Below are 13,977 nucleotides of genomic sequence, written 5' to 3'. Positions count from 1 at the left end.
AGGATTTCATTCATCTTTTTAAAATACTAAAAACAGCTCTAAGTCTCCATTTCTATCATACTGGACTCCTGGTGGGAACTGCTGCTAATGCCACAGCCTTCAGCAACACGGACACTAATGTGTCAGCAAGTCAGTCTCCATTTTTACTTTTATTATGCCTTGTTTGTGGATTTGGAAATTTATTAAGGCTGGGCACAGTGGCTCACGCCTGTAATCCCAGCACTTTAGGAGGCCAAGGCAGAAGAATTGCTTGAGCCCAGGAGTACAAGACCAGCCTGGGCAACTCAGACCTCATCGCTACAAAAAAATCAAAAATTAGCGGGGCATGGTGGTGCACACCTGTAGTTCCAGTTAATCAGGATGCTGAGATGGGAGGATTGCTTAAGTCTGGGAGGTAGAGGCTGCAATGAGTCATGATCACACCACTACACACCAACCTGAGTGACAGAACAAGACCTTATCCCCAAACAAACAACACACACACACACACACATACACACACACACAGATTATATGTGTAAAACTCTTAGTTATCAATTATAAAATGAGGAGAAATGTAAAAAACTATTTTAAAGTTATGAAACTTCTCTGAACTTAGTGGTATTGCCTGTATACTGGGAGTGAAGTGATTCTAAGCGTCAAACTAGATCCCAGATGCTAAAGTTCTTACAGAGGTTTTTCTTAAGATGGTTTTGTACGCAAAACTTCATTATCAGTGACATAAATTTAAATGTGAGTAATATACAGACACTTCAGCACAGTTCACTGCTATTATTGTGCACTAAAATTTAAGTCACTCTATGCTTATGTATGATGTTAATTATGTGTTAGATTGAAAAATTTGGGTTGTTGAAACTCTAGCATACTAAGAACTTTTTGTATTAAGAGCCCACTTTTTTAATTTAATTTCTTTTTCTTGAGACAAGGTCTCACGATGTTGCCCAGGCTGGTCTTGAACTCCTGGGCTCAAGCAATCATCCTGCCTCAGCCTCCCAAAGTTCTGGGATTACAGGTGTGAGCCACCACACCCAGCCCAAGACCCCACTTTCTATTCTTCACAAATATGCTTACCACAGTTCACTTAGGTATTCAAATAATTAATGATTGATCTCTCTCAACTAGATAAATACAATATTTATAGGATAATACACTCTCCTTTTAGCTGACAATGTTTTCAGATGGGTCCTATAAATTTCACTCAGGAAAAGCTCTAAAAGATCTTCAGAATCAACATGAATTAGACTCATCTTCATCACAATAGATCTTGAGAATAGATCTCGAGAATAGATCTCAAGATGTATTCATGAGACTAAATGGAATTTACTTTCATCCCAGAAAAGTCTTTAGACTTAAACGTGCAGTATGTATTATACAACAATTAAGAGTATGTCCTTGGTGGGGCATGGTGGCTTATTCCTGTAAACCCAGCACTTTGGGAGGTTGAGGCAGGAGGATCACTTGAGCCCAGAAGTTTGAGACCAGCCTTGACAACATAGCAAGACCTTGTCTCCACAAATGATTTAAAAAAATAGCCAGGCGTAGTGGCTTGTGCCTGTGGTCCTGGCTACTCGGGAGGCTCAGGTGAGAGAATCACTTGAGCCTGGGAGGCCAAGGCTGCAGTGAGTTCCCCTGCAATCCAGCCTGGGAAACATAGTGAGAAACCCCCACTCCACCGCCCCAAAAAGAGTATGTCCTCTGGAATAGGGTTGTCTTAGGTTCAAGTCTCTGCCGTGTCACTTACTGTATATTCTATGCTTCAGTTTCTTCTTCTGTAAAGTGGTGATAATAATAGTACCTGTATCATAAAGTGATTGTGAGGTTGAACTAAGTGAGTACATGTAAAATTCTTAGAACAGTGGCTGGCACATACCAAGGGCTCAATAAATATTAGTCATTCTTATGTGGTTTTTTATCTAACAGTTGTCTTAAAAATAACATTTCTGGCTGGGCATGGTGGCTCACCTGTAATCCCAGCACTTTGAGAGGCCAAGGTGGGTGGACCACCTGAGGTCAGGAGTTCGAGACCAGTCTGGCCAACATGGTAAAAACACATCTCTACTAAAAATAAAAAAAAATTAGCCAGGTATAGTGGCACACGCCTATAATCCCAGCTACTCAGGTGGCTGAGACAGAATTGCTTGAACCCAGGAGGCAGAGGTTGCAGTAAGCCAAGATTGTGCTATTGCATTCCAGCCTGGGCTAGAGAGTGAGACTCCATCTCAATAATAATAATAAAATTTTGGGGCCAGGCACTGTGACTCACACTTGTAATCCCAGCCCTTTGGGAGGCTGAGGGGGGTGGATCATTTGAGGTCAGGAGTTCGAGACCAACCTGGTCAACACAGAGAGACTCTATCTCTACTAAAACTACAAAAATTAGTTGGGCGTGGTGGCACATGCCTGTAATCCCAGCTACTCGGGAGATTGAGGCAGGAGAATTGCTGGAACCCGGAAGGGGGAGGTTGCAGTGAGCCAAGATTTTGCCACTGTGCTCCAGCCTGGGCAACAGAGCAAGATTCCATCTCAAAAAATAAAAAAAAGTCTGGAGCTAATGGTAATCAGGTAATTTCCCAAGTAGTGGCTTGAGAAAAAGTTGACTCCCTTCTCTGCCTGCCATTTTTTTTTACTTGTTTGTTTTTAAATACAGGTCATTTGATCTTGCTTTTATTATTGAGTAAACAGAGATCCGGAGTCCCTTTCTCCCTAGTGGGCTCTTCAGTAATGTGAAAACTGCTGTGTGGTTAAAACCTTGTTTCCTGAGACAAGCATTTTTTTCAAGTATCAATTAATGACCAATAAAATTTATTGATATACTAAGAACATTTGGCCTTTGTCTTTGCTATCGTACTCAGAAGGAATCCATCAGACTAGTCAATATAAGGTTATAGTTGCCAAGTTGTGAAGCCCCACATCCCTAAGGTTGATCTGAAGCAACCACAGTTTCAGAAACGCTTCTTGACTCATCTTTTATCTCTGAGTCATTTGTTACCATCCAAACTCCTGGCAAAGTTAATCCCCTTCTGAGAAAATGCCCAAGTAAATGATACAGTGCGGTATTTTTGAGTCTCTGACCTCACTTCAAGAGCCAGAGATAGAGAAAAATCTCTGTCTGGAAAAAACAAAAAGGAAAAGGAAAATCGCAGTCAAAAGGAGGCCCCGCAGAAAAGGAGAAGTTGCTGTTTTCCACCGACTATTTTGAGATCGTTTGTTTCCCTTAACCCTGTGTTCTTTTGTTTTCTAAGCTTAGATCTGGCAGCGTGAGTACCTAGAATGGGAAGGAGAGCTCACATTCAGATTTGAAAGAAAAATGGAGTTAGCAATTCAAAAATCTTTAACTAGAAACTATTTTAATGAGTGGTAAATCCTTACACTAGGCAGAAGTTTTGTGGTGTGAGCAAATTCAGTGCAGTGTAGGTGAGGAAGTCTTAGGGAATGACAAGAATCCTTTGACTCCACATGGAAGACTACTCTCATATCTGTCTGGAGATTTCTTCAGTTAAATGATAAATTTTAGAGCAATAACCTCTGACACCTAGAAGGGGGATGAAACCACATGCAAATTTAGTTACTTGGTTTTTATGAGAAAAATAGAAAGTTTCAACTTAATTCACTCAGTTACAAGGAGCAAACATTTTATTTAAGAAATATACAGAGGCCGGTGCCAGGCGTGGTGGCTCACACCTGTAATCCCAACACTTATATAGGCTGAGGCAGGCAGATCACTTGAGGTCAGGAGTTCAAGACTACCTGGCCAATACGGGAAAAGCCTGTTTCTACTAAAAATACAAAAATTAGCTGGCTGTGGTGGTGCACACCTATAACTCCAGCTACTCAGGAAGCTGAGCCCAGGAGACACAGGTTACAGTTAGTCAAGATTGCATCATTGCCTTCCAGCCTGGATGACAGAGTGAGTGAGACTCCATCTCAAAAGAAACAAGAACAAAAACAAAAAAAAATACAAAAATGTACAGAGGATGGGAAGGGTTAGGGGACAGGCAGAGATGGGAAATATTTGTTAAAGGATTGAAATTATAGCTAGATGGAAGGAGTAAGTTCTAGTGTTCTAGAGCACTGCAGGATGACTATGGTTAATAATAGTATACAGTTTCAGCTAGCAAGGAGGATATTGAGTGTTCCCAACACAAAGAAATAATAAATGTTTGGCTGGGTGCAGTGGCTCACACCTGCAATCTCAGCATTTTGGGAGGCCAAGGTGGGTGGATCACCTGAGGTTGGGAGTTCAAGACCAGCCTGACCAACATGGAGAAACCTCGTCTCTATTAAAAATACAAAATTAGCCAGGCATGGTGGTGCATGCCTGTAATCCCAGCTACTCAGGAGGATCAGGCAGGAGAATCACTTGAACTCGGGAGGTTGCAGTGAGCTGAGATTGCACCATTGCACTCCAGCCTGGGGAACAAGAGTGAAACTCTATCTCAAAAAGAAATAATAAATGTTTGAGATGATGGATATTCTAATTACCCTGATAAGATCCCGGTACATTGTGTAAGGCCGATTGCCTCGCTGGGAGCTCGGACGCACAGCCCCCTGCCTTTTTTCTGAAAGCTCGGACATGCTTGGGTTGTTCCCTTTTCCCCTTCTTGCACAGCCTGGCTTTCCCTTAAAGAACCCAGTATGCAAGCAGGGTCTTGTGATTTTAGCCAGTAGCAGCCAAGTCTTTCTAGCCAATAGCAGCCAAGTCTTTCTAGCCAATAGCAGCCGAGTCCTGTATGCAAACAAAGGCTTGTAACCTCACCCAATAGTAGTCCTGCTCTCCCACAACCAATCGAGCTCCTTCACTCCCTATAAAAACCCCTGTCTGAGAGGAGTCTGTGCGACTTCTCCAGTCTCCCCTGTTGGGCTGCAGAACCTCACCCGGGAGCCTGAATAAATTCCTTCATATTGGATCTTCTTGTGTTGGCCTCAGTTTCTTTCCTTTTTAAACCCAGCAAGAACAAACCTCACACATTGTATGTATTGCAATATTACTCTGCACCCTATAAATATGTACAATTATTACATGTCAATTTCAAAAGTTAAAGAAACAGAAAAAAAAAAGCAATACAGCCAGTTAAAGGAATGAACCTAATTTTGAGGAAGGAGGTTGGAGAATGAAAAGGTTCTGGAGAAGAGACTGTTGTGTCATGGAGAAAGAAATGACAGAGAAGAGGAGACACCCAGAAGAAAGAGGAAAAAGGCTGAGAGAGCAGAGACTTATTTTAGTCAGTTCCTCAACTGACTATAATATGCTTGCATATTCTTTTTTAACAGCTTGATTAAGATATCACTCACAAGGGCCCAGCACATTGGCTCACACCTGTAATCCCAGCACTTTGGGAGGCTGAGTGGGGCAGATCACCTAAGGTCAGGAGTTCAAGATCAGCTTGGCCAACATGATGAAACCCTGTCTCTACTAAAAATACAAAAAATCAGCTGTGCGTTGTGGCGGGCGCCTGTAATCCCAGCTACTCAGGAGGCTGAAGCAGGAGAATCGCTTGAACCCGGGACGTGGAGGTTGCGGTGAGCCGAGATCATGACATCGCACTCCAGCCTGGGGAACAAGAGCGAAACTCCATCTCAAAAAGAAATAATAAATGTTTGAGATGTTGGATGTTCTAATTACCCTGATAATTAGCGAAACTCCATCTCAAAAAAAAAAAAAAAAAAAAAAAAGGATATCACTCACGTGCCACGAAACCCACCAGTTTAAGGTGTATATTCAATGTTGTAAAATATATTTACAGTTTTGTGCAATTACCACCATAACTACGTTTAGGACATTTCTATCGTCCTAAAAAGAAAACTTTTACTTAGTAGCAATCACTTCTCATTTCTCCATTCTTCCTCCAGCCCTAGGCAACTGCTAAATCTATTTTCTTTCTCTTCTAGATTTGACTACTCTGAGTATTTCATTGAAATAAGATCTTACATATGTGGTTACTTTTGACTGACTTCTTTCACTTAGATCAACGTTTTTGAGGTTCATCTATGTTGTAACCTACATCACTACTTTTTCTATTGCTAATTTTCCATTGTGCCTTACATCATACTTTATTTATCCATTCATCAGCTGATGGATATTTGAGTTGTTTCAATTTTTGGTTTTTATGAATAATGCTGCTTTGAACATTTGTGCCTGATTTTTTTTTGTGTATACATGTTTTCACTTCTTTTGTGTGTAAAAAACTAGAAGTAAAATTCTTATGTCAAGCCGAGCACAGTGGCTCACATCTGTAATCCCAGCACTTTGGGAGGCCAAGATGGGCAGATCACTTGAGGTCAGGAGTTCGAGACCAGCCTCGACAACATGGTGAAACCCCGTCTCTACTAAAAATACAAAAATTAGCCAGGTGTGGTGAGTGCCTTCCTATAATCCCAACTACTTAGGAGGCTGAAGCAGGAGAATCGCTTGAACCCAGGAGGCAGAGGTTGCAGTGAGTCGAGATTGTGCCACTGCACTCCAGCCTGGAAGACAGAGTGAGACTCTGTCTCAAAAAAGAAAAAGAAAGTTTTTAAAAAAAGAAATTGTTAAGTCATACGGTAACTCTAATATTTATCCTTTCGAGGATCTACCAAACTGTTTTCCAAAGCGGCTGAGCCCCTTCGCATTCCCACCTGTAATGTACGAGAGTTCTAATTTCTTTAAATACTGGCCAGCACTGGTTATTGTCTTGTGTCTTAAACTTTATTGAGACATAATTCACATACAATACAATTCACTCACTAAAGGTATTTAATATATTCACAGAGCTATCAACCATCACCAGAACCAATTTTAAAACATTTTCATCATCCCCAAAAGAAACCTGTATTCATTAGCAGTCACTCCATTTCCATCAACTTTTCTATTCCCCAGCCCCAGACAACCACTAACCACTCTAGACTGGGTAACAGAATGAGATGCTGTCTCAAAAAAAAAAAAAGTTTATTTTGCCAAGGTTAAGGACATACATCCATGACACAGCCTCAAGGGGTCCTGACCATATGTACCCAAGGTGGTCAGGGCATAGCTTGGTTTCATATTATTTTAGGAGATGTGAGACATCAATCAGTATATGTAAGATGAACACTGGTTACATCCAGAAAGATGGGACAACTCAAAGTAAAGGCAGGACAGCTGGAAGTGGGAAGGCTTCCAGGTCATAGGTAAATAAGAGAAAAATGTTTGCATTATCTCGAGTTTCTAACTAGCCTTTCCAAAGGAAGCTATCAGATATACATTTATCTCAGTGAGCAGAGGGATGACTTTAAATAAAATGTGAGGCACATTGGCCCTAAGCATGTCCCAGCTTGACTTTTCCCTTTAGCTCAGTGATTTTATTTAGCCCAAGATTTATTTGCCTTTCACACATTTATAATCATGTCTTTGTTCCAGCCCTCAAAATTCAATACAATTGAATAAATATTCTTTTCCCCATTGTGTAGGCCCTGAAATGAAAACAAAGATGTAAGAGGCATTCATATATTTACACATAGTAATTGCATATTTCTGTTTTGGTTTGAGTCTTATTGGATGTATGTGAGCTTCCTCAAACTGAAAGGATGTATTGTTTTTATGAGAAAGTGCAAGTTCGTCCTTAAATGCTGCTTTATTCAACCATCACTGTACTAATGGAAAGCCTAAATGAAGATTCAACAGTGAAAAGATAACCATCATTCCTTTACCTGAACCGTCTGTAATCCAGGAAATGGGCAAGTAACTGCATGATGCATTTGTAACACTTTGTACCTTCATAGGCTGTTAAGCACAGGCTGCTATAAATACAGATGGGAGGCAGACTTGCAAACAGGGAGCATCATTGAAATTGAGAACTTATGGATGAACAGGCGTTACCCACATGAAGAATGTTCAAGCAAAGGAAACGGTATGTACAAAAACCTAGAGATTGAAGAGACAGGGCTATTTAGGGGCATAATGTTGTTTCCTATGAGTGGAAAATAAAGAGGAGAAAGACGGTTGAGTGCTGAGAGAAGAGGGCTGAACAGGAAGCTAGGACCTGGACACCAAGGCCAGTGCAAACTGCATTAAGAAAAGCAATGGTAGGCCGGGCGCAGTGGCTCACGCCTGTAATCCTAGCACTTTGGGAGGCCAAGGCAGGTGGATCATGAGGTCAGGAGTTCAAGACCAGACTGGCCAACGTGGTGAAACCTCATCTCTACTTAAAAAAAAAATATGAAAATTAGCTGGGCATGGTGGCTTATGCCTGTAATCCCAGCTACTTGGGAGGCTGAGGTAGGAGAATTGCTTGAACTGGGACCCGGGAGGCGGAGGTTGCAGTGAGACGAGATTGTGCCACTCTACTCCAGCCTGGGCTACAGAGGGAGACTCCATCTCAAAAAAAAAAAAAAGAAAGAAAGAAAGAAAGAAAGAAAGAAAAGCAGTGATGCCAGGCACAGTGACTTCTCATGCTGCCCATAGTCCCAGCTACTCAGGAGGCTGAGGTGGATCAACACCTGAGCCCAGGAGTTCAAGGCTGCAGTGAGCTATGATCGCATCACTGTACTCCAGTCTGGGTGATTGAGTCACACAGGATCTTAAGCAGAAGGATAATAGTATGAGATGTGCACTTAAGAGATATCATAATGATAATAATAACAATAATGATTGCTGACATTCCCTGTGTAAAGAATATGCCAAATAGTTTGCTAAATGTTTTATATCATACACTTTCTAACATATTTTTCAAGTAAAATCAATGTGGCTGACAGCAAAAGCTTTATAAATTAAAATAAAAAGCAGAAAAGAGAAACATTTTCATTTGCTTAAATAGGGCTTTGCTCCACAATTACTAGCGCAAGCGTGGCTTATATGAAGTGTGAGCCTTGGCTAAAGAGATGATGATTTGACAATGTAAACAAACAGGGCACTTTTCATTCTCGGAACATAGAATTATTTGGGAAAAAATGGTTAAATTATAGTAAGTAGGTTGGATTTATGTTTAATTTATTTTCTCATAGTGCAGGGAAATAACTATGTTAGCTTAATAATTGTGTGTGTGTGTGTGTGTGTGTGTGTGTGTACTGAGGTTAGTGCGGATTTGATGGAAAATCCTTGGAAGGATATACAAATGGGCTGGGCACAATGGCTTACGCCTGTAATTCCAGTATTTTGGGAGGCCAAGGTGGGCAGATCACTTGAGGTCAGGAGTTCAAGACTTGAGATCAAGAGTTCGAGACCAACCTGGCCAACTTGGCAAAACCCTAGCCCTACTAAAAATACAAAAATTAGTCAGGGGTGGTGGTGCGTGCCTGTAGTTATAGCTACTTGGGAGGCTGAGGCACAAGAATTGCTTGAGCCTGGAAGGCAGAAGTTGCAGTGAGCTGAGATCATGCCACTGCATTCCAGCCTAGGCAACAGAGTGAGATTCTGTCTCAAAAAAAAAAAAGAATATTACAAATGTTTACCTTAAGTCATGAGGGTATACGTAAAGGTTCTGAAAATACGGCCAGGCAAGGTGGTTCAGGCCTGTAATCCCAGAACTTTGGGAAGCCAAGGTGAGGTCCAGAGTTAGAGACCGGCCTGTAGCCTGACCAACATGGAGAAACCCCCTTTCTACTAAAAATACAAAAATTAGCCAGGCCGGTGGTGCATGCTTGTTATCCCAGCTACTTGGGAAGCTGAGGCAGGAGAATTGCTTGAACCTAGGGGACAGAGATTGCAGTGAGCCAAGATGGCGCCATTGCACTCCAGCCTGGGCAACAAGAGCGAAACTCCGTCTCAAAAAAGAAAAGAAAAAAATACATCAAACTATCAGAAGGATAGCATCTTTTACTGATAGCTTCCTCAAAGGTATTATTGAAATGATCAACTACAGAAATTCTCATGATGTTACTTTGCAAGCCACAGGCTAGATATGCTGCCAGAAATGATATTAAATATTTTTAACATTTATTAAAATCAGAAAGCATTCAGGTCATGGAGCTGGAAGCTCCCTGTTGGTTTCTGGGTGCTGTGTGGATTCAGGGATCCTAAGAGAGAGACCATACAGGCAAGGACATCTGGGGACGCTGGAAGCCATGGGATGCTGGCTGTTCACCAAAGAATATGGAAATATTTCAATATTCCATTTCCAGTCTGTATAACTATACCAGTAGCTATTAGCTGAATATCAGTGGTATATGTTTCTGGTTTTAGTATGACTAGGAAGAGTTATATTAAGATGGCAAGATGGTAATCATATGTATAAGGTTACAAGAAAAGTATACTCAGAGAACATTGTATTTGAAAACAATCAGTAAATTTTACATCCCACAGATAGATTGTGTTGCACAGAAAATGAATCATAGCCGGGCACACTGGCTCACGACTGTAATCTCATTACTTTGGAAAGCCAATGCAGGAGAATCACTTGAGCCCAGGAGTTCAAGACCAGCCTAGGCAACATAGTGAGACTTCATCTCAACACAAAATTTAAAAATTAGCTGGGCATGGTGCTGTGCACCTATCGCTCCAGCTACTCAGGAGGCTGAGGTGGAAGAGTCACTTGAGAGCCCACGAGGTTGAGGCTGCAGTGAGCCGTGATTATACCGCTGCCCTCCAGCCTAAGCAACTGAATGAGACCCTGTTTCAGAAAGAGAGACAGGGAGAGAGAGAGAAAGAAAGAGATAATGTGAGTCAGAACCTCAAAACAGTGTATAAGCAGAACTCTAATCTAACAATTTTCACATTTAGCATAATGGGGATTTACTGTATTAAAACATTGGAAGAAACGTAGTTTCTCCTTTAGATTTTCCAGGAACACATCTGGAGTGTCCACACAGGTCAGAGAGGTTACCATGGCGTCTGTGGCACCATCAGTCAGCCTAAAAGACCTTACATTCCTGTGTTTTCGTATCAGTAATAGAAAGGAAAAAGAAGCATGGAGGGCAGTGGAATATCAGGAAGGGTGGCAAAGAGGGGTGACGGGGCGATGTTTCTAAGGGCTTCTTGGAGCGGGATTGGGGGCGGCGTAGAAACCTAAAAACAGGAAAGAATTTAGACTGCTGGGAGATTTCGGGGCAAGGGGTGATATTTGGGGTTGTTAGAAGGAGCATTTGTCGTACTGACTGATTGGTTATTGCTTGTATACGATTTTGTAGGAACTGAGAGATTAATCAGAAAACACAGGGTCCAAATAAGAGGAGGAGAAAGATGGTATCAGAGGACTAGGGATTGGAAGAAGCCATGACTCCCAGTTAGAGTGTCCAGCCAATCCAGCCAGGTTTAATTCATTGATGGCATCACATACGACGCCAGACTGGTTTACAGAAGAAAAATTGAAAGTGCCGTTTTCTGGCCATTTGGATTGAGGCCAGGCTGTGTTACAGAGACATTTAGGTTTCAGTAGGGGTGACAGTTGAAGAGGTTTTAGGCTTTTTAGGACACAGGCTAGAGGCGAAGACTGAGGAAAAGAGGGTGGAATATTGTCCCTGGCAAAGGAGATAAGTTTTAAGAAAAGGAGTAGAGACGAGGAGGAGTGAGCAGCGACCAGGGTTTTCAGTAGGTGTCCCTGACTGATTCCTCGGCTGTACCGTGGGTGAGTGACTGATTCCTGGGCTGTGACATGGGTGAGTGATCAAGGCAGGTGTCCCCACAACTGACCAGACACCAAGGGAAGTGTCTTGTCTTCCTGAGTCTGTGACCAGTGTCAGAGTTTTTGAGCGAGAGGGAGAGACTTATCTCCTCCACCTCCACACAGATAGCGTGTGTCTTCATCTCTACTAGAAAAAGAAAGATTTAAAGGAAAAGAGAGAGAAAGAGGGAGAGACTTGTTTCCTTGGGATTTGAAGGAAAAGAGAGAGAGGGGAAGAGACTTGTCTTCCCTTCTCTAAAGGAAAAGAGAGAGAAAGAGCGGGAGTCTGCTTATCTGATCTGAAGCTGGTGGAGAGCTGTTCAGCACTCTGTAGAATTTGCCTGTTTTTTTGGGCAGCTAGGATAGGGGAAGAAATTTGGGCTTTGGAAGGGGACACACGATACCCCTTTGAGTATAGATGCTGAAGAAGCAGGAGGGTAAATGAAAAGGCCATATTGCAATAGACAGGTGATCACAGGCTTTTTAGGGCTTTTAAAGCCTGTTGTGGAAGCGGGTACTGGTGCTGGGAGGGGTAAGGTTTTAAGGGGATGATGGGGGTGAATGACTTAGAGCAACGGATGGGGAGGTGGTGTCCCCGCCCTAGGGTTAAGGTAGGGGGACATATGGGGAGCTATTGAGGGAGGTACGGGTTCGGGGAGGAGGGCGGCAGTGAGGTGTGGCTGTAGCCCAGGAACAGTCAAGGAGGCAGACAATTTTGCTAGGATATCCCAGCTTAACAGGGGAACTGGACAAGGGATGATCAGGAAAGAATGTGGAGAGGAGTGCTGGCCTAATTGACACCAGACTTGGGGAGTTGTGAGAGCCCTGCAGGCCTTGCCGTCAATTCCCACAACAGTTATGGAGGCCAAGGAGACAGGTCCTTGAAAAGAAGGCAGAGTGGAGTGGGTGCCTCTGTGTTGATTAAGAAGGGGATGGACTTATTCTCCACCATAAAAGTTACCTGAAGCTCAGCGTCCGTGATGGCCCAGGGGGCTTCCAAGATGTTTGGGCAGCGTCAGTCTTCAGCCACCAAGCCAAGGAGCAGTAGTGTGAGTCGAACGTCTGGACCTCCAGTGGGGTCCCACACAGATGGGGCAGGGCTTAGGCGGAATCCCAGGCTGCAGGCATTCCTTGTTCCAGTGGCCAGGTTTTCGGCATCTGAAGCAAGGCTTTAGGGGAGGAGGTCCTGAAGAGAAGCCTGGATGCTGTGGATTTGGTGGTCTGAAACTTCTGTGAGCTGGAGTGGCGGGGGTCTGTCTAACAGCGGAAGCAAGCATTTGCAATTGTGAAATGCACAGCCGCTTGGCAGCTTCTTCTCAGTTATTAAACACCTTAAAGGTGAGGTTGATTAGTTCCTGTTGTGGGGTTTGAGGGTCAGATTTTAATTTCTGTAGCACTGTTAATGATGGGGCTGACTGGGTGATAAAATGTAGAGGTGAGAAGAGAAGTGAGGACGGCATTTAAGTCACTCCAGGTGAGATTATAGGACGGGGTTAAGTATTGGAGGATCTGATGAAAAGGAGCCTAACCATTGGCTGATTTGGGAAAGGTTGGATAAAGAGAAAGGATCCTGCACCCTAACTATGCTTTTGGCTCCAGCCACCTCTTGAATGGGGAATTGTTAGGCAGGAGTGCAGGAGGTAAGGATGGGACTAAATTGTTAGCCACACTGGGTGTGAGGTAGGGAAGCGACAGAAGGGGCATAAGGAAGTGGGTTGTGGGCAGAAAGAGGAGGAAGGCTAGGGGTGGGGGTGGGACCTGATTCAGACAGGTGTGGAGGAGAAAGGTCGGAAGGGTTAATGGACAAGGAGGATTCTAGGTTACTGGCAAAGGCAGGAGGGGGCGGACAGAAGGGAGAGAAGGAGCAGAGATTAGGAAGGGATTAGAGTGTAAAAAAAAGGTCTGGATGTAGGGAATTTCAGACCATTTGTCCATTTTAGGACAAAAGTTAGATAGAACTTTCTGTCCTGCAAGATAGAAGAATCGAAGGTACCATTTTCAAGCCATGTAGAGCCATTGGCCAATTTATATTGCAGCCTAGTGGTGTTGCAAAAGAAAATAAGATGCTTAGGTTTTAGGTCAGGTGGTAGCTGGAGGGGTTTGAGATTTTTCAGAACGCAGGCTAAGGGAGAGGAGAGAGGAATGGAGGGCGGGAGATTGCCCAGTTTAAGAAGAGCGGCAGAGACAAGGAAGTTGAATGCACGACCAAGCAGCTTAGCAGGCATCCCAGACTAAACCTTGGTCTGAACCTGGGGTGAATCGGTCAAAGGGGTGTCACCCGCATTGATCTGTCACCTATGAGTGCAAGTGAGTGACCAGAGCAGATATCTCCACAATGATCAGTCACTGAGGGAAGACTGTCTTCCCTGTTCTGTGACCTACGCAGGATTTTTTCCGTCATGAACCTCACGGAAAGTCCTGTCTT

Source organism: Aotus nancymaae, unplaced genomic scaffold (assembly GCF_030222135.1).
Source record: "Aotus nancymaae isolate 86718 unplaced genomic scaffold, 86718_ANA_hifiasm-v0.15.2.pri h1tg000077l, whole genome shotgun sequence".
NCBI lineage: Eukaryota > Metazoa > Chordata > Mammalia > Primates > Aotidae > Aotus > Aotus nancymaae.
Note: the sequence above shows the minus strand (reverse complement) of the source record.